The sequence below is a fragment of the Suncus etruscus genome, chromosome 5 (assembly GCF_024139225.1).
Source record: "Suncus etruscus isolate mSunEtr1 chromosome 5, mSunEtr1.pri.cur, whole genome shotgun sequence".
Lineage (NCBI taxonomy): Eukaryota > Metazoa > Chordata > Mammalia > Eulipotyphla > Soricidae > Suncus > Suncus etruscus.
The window spans coordinates 60,363,539-60,370,436 of NC_064852.1; positions in this window are offsets into that span (position 1 = coordinate 60,363,539).

A 6,898-nucleotide genomic window follows, 5' to 3' on the forward strand; every position below is an offset into this window, starting at 1 on the left:
TTTCTTTCCCTGTTTGGAGTTTCTTTTCTTTTTCTTATAGTTAAATTATTTTTATTTAAACACCATGATTACAAATATGATTGCAGTTGTATGATTACAGTCATGTAAAGAACACCCCCCTTCACCTGTGCAACATTCCCACCACCAATTTCCCAGATCTCTCTCCTTCTAAAGGATTTTTATATAATGCAGCTTACATTGAAGACCTTGAACATAATTATATAGGGGTGTAGTCTGTTTGTTATAGATTATTCTTTCTTTCTTTATCTTACATAAAATTTATGAAATATCTCTATCTAGCAGTCTTCAGAGAGTCTTGGGGTAACTTCAGTGGTAAAGCAATGTGTGGCTAAATGTTTCAATGCCTGGATCTAGTGTGTTGAGTACAATTATGTTCGTACTTTGATAGCTCTTGTGGAATTGGTGTCAGGTCTCTACATGTAGACTAGACATATTAGGCTTTTAATATTTTAATCAATTATATGTTCATAAAATATTGAACAAAGAGTGAAATACCTAGAAATTTTGTAGATTTTATTAATGGAGCATCAAGTTCAAAATTACATATTAATATAAATACATATATCTGATATTACATTGCAAGTTTTTCTCAGATAGTTCAAAGATTAGGGTGTATTGAAGAAGTGAGGCACAAGAAAAATGGATCTTTAATCTATTTATTAAAACATTAACATTTAGTTATGTTGAAAATTGATATTCTGAAACTCTACTAACACAAAGTCATGTCAAATCCAATATTTTATTTGTCATAATTTCAATGTCATAAAGGGATAATTTTTGACAGCAGGTAGGGAGTTTGCCTTGCAGAAGGCTAATTCTGGTTAATTCTTGGTACTAAATATGGTCTTTAAAGTACATTAGGAATGATCCTTAAATACATAACTAGAAATAAGCTTTGAGTACCACCTGGTGTGGCAAAAATAATGTGAAGAAAAATTAAAAGACTACAGCGGAGTATACCTTATTATTATTATTGTTGTTAGTATACCTTATTATTATATTTTATTCATACATGTTGCTCTTTATAGTTTTTAACTTTATACAAGTTCTTATATAATCCTACAATTGTATAAATCCTGCTCTTTTCAACTATTATTAGCATAATGTCATATTATATGCAATAAAAATTTGCTCCAAAATACAATAATTTGTTTAACTTACATACTCTTTCTATACTACTCACATTATAAAGAAGACAAGAAAGGTTAGTCAGTGAGCAAAATGACATTCATTTCAAATGATAGGAAAAGAATATTCAACAAATATTTATAACTTACTATTTTATATCAACTGTAAACAATATATATTTACGTTTAAATATTTCAGCTTATTGCAATTAAAGGCAAAATAACTTCTATTTTCTTGGTAAGAAAGAACTCTGATTCTTTCCAATAAAGTTGCAAACAGAAATCTTACCTAGGAAAGAAGAAATTTATACTATAAAAATTCTTTCTTTTTTTGGTGCACTGCAAAGGACAGAGGATGCATGACTCAAATATCATCTGCAAGGATACAAACCCAAGTTTTGAGTTGAAGGAGAATGGAGAAAAGCATTTTATTTTATTTATTTTTGGTTTTGGGGCCACACCCGGTGACACTTAGTAGCTACCCCTGTCTCTGAGCTCAGAAATTGCCCCTGCTTGGGGGATGGGATGCCAGAGATGAGACCAAGATCCCTCCTGGTTCAGCTGCGTGCAAGTCAAATGCCGTACCACTGCGCTGTTCCTCTGGCCTTTTTATGCTTTTTATACAGTGTGCTATTAATATAAAATTACAACTATATTTATACACATTTATGTTTATGTGTGAATTTTATCTTAACACAACATGTATATATCTACATCTCTACATTTGCAATGTACATGCATACCTTTAATGTTTAGAAGTAAATGTATGTCTGCCTTTTGTCCTTGAAAAATAATATAGTATATTTATTATGTGTTTTTATTTTGTGGTTGTGAGCAAAATTCAATTTAGGATTATCCTAGTTTGGGCTGGAACAGGTAGGGTGCTTCCCTGAGTGTGAACCATGCCATTATATATAGTCTTTGAGGCTTCCAGGAGCTATTCCTGAGTGCAGAGCCAAGAGAAAGCTCTGTTGGTACTGGTATAGTCCAAAAACAAAATAAAAGCAAGCAAAATAAAGGACCTAATTTTAGGACATCAAAAATATTGAGAATATCATTTTTATGAAAGTAAAGGAAAACCTGTTTCAGATTATACTGAATTATTTCATCAATTTTGTTTGAAGCTTTCTAACTCTGTACCATACTTTTTTTTAGTTAAAAAGAAAAATAAGGGTGTCATGCTGACCTGAAACCATATCCCATGTTTGTAGTTAACTATTTGTCTTTTAGTTAATGACATGAATTCTTCACACCAGTTTATATATTAAAATGGTGGTAACACTGATTTTCAGTGCATTACTTACACGAGAGATAGCATATTCAAAGTTTGTAAACTATCTGTGTAATTTACACCATTTGTGTACACAATTAATCAAATAAATTTTTTAATTTAATAAAAATAAGTGAATAGTTGGACAATATATATTATCATTTTTATTTTTTATTCTTAAATATATCTTTATTTAAGCACCATGATCATAAACATATTTGTAGTTGGGTTTTAGTTATAAAAAAGAACACCCTCCTTTTCCAGTGCAACATTCCCACCAATACTTTCCAACTCTCTAGTCCTTTACCACTTGCCTATATTAGAGGCAGGCATTCTATTTCTTTCATTCACTAACATTGTCATGATAGTTGCTCGTGTAGTTACTTCTCTAACTGCACTAACCACTATTTGTGGTAAGATTCATATCTTTCACCAGTCCTTCCAGCCCTCATATCTAGTGTCACTGTGTATTATTACAATAATGCCTTTTATTTTCTTACAACCCATTGATGAGTGAGACTATTCTGTGGTCCTTTCAAACTTCATTGCTATTGTTGCTGGGTATTATTACCATACTATCTTCTATTTTTCTTAAAAACCACAGATGAGTGTGATCTATCTCTCTTTGACTTACTTTACTCAGCATAATAGTTTTCATGTCCATCCATATATAGGAAAATTTCATGACTTCATTTTTTCTTATGGTTGCATAGTATTCCATTGTGTAAATGACCACAGTTTCTTTAGTCACTCATCTGTTGTTGGACATCTAGGTTGATTCCAGATTTTGGCTATTGTAAATAGTGCTGCAATGAATATAGGTGTGCAGAGGGCATTTTTGTATTGTGTTTTTGTGTTCCTATGGTATATTCCTAGGAGAGGTATACTTGGATCATATCAGAGCTCAATTTCCAGTTTTTTTTGAAGAATCTACATATTGTTTTCTATAAATGCTGAACAAGATGGCATCAGTAGTAAATGAGAGTTCCTTTTCCCACACATCCTCATCAGCACAGATTGTTCTTGATTTTTTTGATGTATGTCAGTCTTTGTGGTGTGAGATGGTACCTCATTGGTGATTTGCACTTCCCTTATGATTAGTGATGTGGAGCATTTTTTCATTTGTCTTTTAGCTATTTGTATTTCTTTTTTGAGATAGGCATTAGGATTGACCATGACAACATTGTGGTACAAAGAGAAAACACTAACCTGGGCATATTTTGACATTTGTGACACTGAAGAAACATAGCATCCAAAAGAGGTATGTGACACATTAGAAATTATGAAGATTATGTTCGCTAATATCTGACATTCTGTGTATTGGATTTTCAGATTATAAATTCTATTACAAGGGATACAATCTATTTTAAAACAAAGGATATAAAAAGATAGTAAAATAAAATTGTACATATTACTTGAAATAAGAGTCTTATAAACAAACAAATTTGAGATATATGCAAAGTGTCCTCTGATTTTTGTTTACTGAATAAAACAGATATATATTTGTTTTAGAAAATGCATACCATTGTCAAAAAACCAATATATATTATAATGGTAATGATGAACTATTAAACTATGATTATAATGAAAAAATTAAATATATAGACATTTAATTTTGCCAGAGCTTCAGAGAATATTACTTTTTTTTTCTACCGACATGCTAAACAGATGAATATATATTAATGCAACCTACAGAAGGATTGATGGCATTTTAGTTATCTATGTATACAATATAGTTATGTAGGAATATCATTATTAGTTCAGTTTAGTTTCTCTTTAATTTGAAGTAAAACCTTACTGCTTTGACAATGCCTCAGAGGATTTTGACGTAATAGAAAATTTTCTATTTTTCAGTTTAGTATAATTTTTTATTATTCAGTTCAGTATAATTAATCTCCTGAATTCATAGAATCTTATCTAGCAACAGTTTTGTTTCTTTTTAGCATTTATCAAAATAGAACTTCTAATAAAAAAGAAATTATTTCTAGATATACAAATATAATAACAATAATTTTCAATATTTTAGGATCATATTTCAGAAAGTTCCATTTAAATCATATTTTTAAAATATCACTATTTGAAACAGAATGATATCACTAATGTGTGGTAATATAAAACAATTATGTCAGAAAATTTAATATATTTAAGGCGGGAAGCATAAAACACCCTTGACCTAGTGACTAGGAATGAAAAAGAGATTAAGGGAAGTATGAGTTTAATGGCTTTGATGGATTTAATGAGTCTTGATCATATATAGAAAAGCTGTACATCCAAATCATAGATTCAAGAACACCTGAAAGCATGATATCTAAGTTGAACTCACTGAATTTTAATGTGCCCATCAAGGTGGAAGACAAGGTGTGAGAGAGGTTGATTGGGGAGAGGTGATGATAGGGTTTGGGAGCACTGGTGATGGGAGTTGACACTCAAGAGTGGGAATGAAGTTTAATTAGTAGTATATCAGGAACGTTGCAAACTATGGTTATTTAATTAATAAAAATATTTTAAGTATCTAATAAAGGTGATTTTATTCTATATCATTTTCTTTAAAATCACTTTGAATATGAATATTTATTTAGATTTCACTCATATCTTGCTTCTGGCTTGGAGACATGGATATGATTATATTAGTTTTTAGAGCTTTTAAAATATGAGTGCTAATCAAATCTTTCTAGCATATGGTTTTTTAGATAAGAGCCATTATTTAGTTATAAACTTTATTTCTTTGTTATTGGGGAGTGGAACTAAGTGTGAACTAACTTTTTTCTGAACTTTTGATGAGGGAAATTATAGATATCAAAATATAATTGCAATGGGTGGAAACCAATAAAAGATAAAAATATAGGTGGTGACTATAAGAGACACTTTTTACATCTATCTAAAATTATATAAGTATATCTAGGTGTATAGTGTGCATTTTGTCATGCATGTAGGGATATTAACACTAAAACGTGTGGGAATTAAATTTATACATTATGATACTCTTTGAATTGAGAATCATTCTCAGGATGAAATTATGTTTTTCAAATTTTTAAGATATACAACATATAAATTATTGTAATTCTAATAAAATCACACAATGATCAAATATATTATTTATTATAATTAGCATTTATCATAATAAAAACATAAACATTTAAATAAAATTTATGGCTAAATCTTCATGTTTTGTTCTTAACATTTTCATTAGTATAGTGCTTTGTTATAGTTATACTCAGTACACTATATTCTCAGGAGTTATTTATTTTTAACTTATAATTTGTGCATCTTATAATCTTCCTCAAAATTTCCATACCTCAACTCTATATTCGGTAACACACATTTGATATCTTATTCTAAATTTAAGTTTTTTCTTTTTTTTTTTAAATTTTGAGTGAGGTCATTAAGTAATTGTTTTATTGAATGGCCTATGTATTTATTATAATTTTCACAAGATGATTATTGTTATAAAGGCCAAGATTTTCTTTTTTGTATACTTAATAGTATTCCATTGAATATTAAAGTACACATATTCCATATATAGGTTGGAGAGATATCTGTTAATGTAAACATACATATGTATGTTGAAATATATCTATATATATGCAACTTATTTATGAATGCCTTCACTGATGTCTCTTAGGTTGTTCCCATACATCTGCTATTGTAAACAATGCTGCAACTAACATGAGGGTACAGATATTTCTTCAGCGTAATGTTTTTTGTTTCTTTGTTTTATATTTCCAGAAATGGAACTGTCATATTTATGATTATATTATTTTTAATTTAATATATTTAAGGAACAAACATCACATAGTTGACCTAGTTGACAGTAATACTTTTGTTTCCAAAAATTATTTTTCAAAAAGAAAAAGAAAAATTTAAAAAAAGAGAAGTACAAGTACAAGCAAATTTGTAAACATCACTGCATCGCCAATGAGGTCTTTAAGACATTGGCAGAAAGTTTAGTGAGCTTTTGTTGCTAGCTGTGCATACTATTTAAATTGTTTCATATGTTATTTTCAAACATTAAGTGACCTCAGGTACACATTGGTATCTAATTTGGTTGACAACTTCGAACAAGTAAAGCTGTTGCATGACTGAAAACTTGGCAACATGATCCAACAATTAAACACACTATTACTGATAGTGTGGCTTTTGTAGAGTTATCAGCAGCCAGATTTCCTGGAAGAGAATGCAAGGGAAGGTACCCACATTCACTCAAAAAAGTACGGGTGATATCAGCTCAAATACTGAAGTACCTGTAGTTTGATCAGATTGGTCAGAGGAGTTGTGCAACAGCTCCATAGGCTAAGCAGTGATTATGGGTGATGTATGTAGCAGGTATGATTTCTGTAGGGCGGGGACTTCGCCCTTCCTCTCCATCTAAGTTTACCAGCTTTCAGCTGTGTGGCCAGTGCACCAGGGTTTTTCACGTCTTGGTTTACATTTCTTTTGAGAAAAGAGTGAGTTGATGTAGCTGGCCTGTGCAAATATCTGT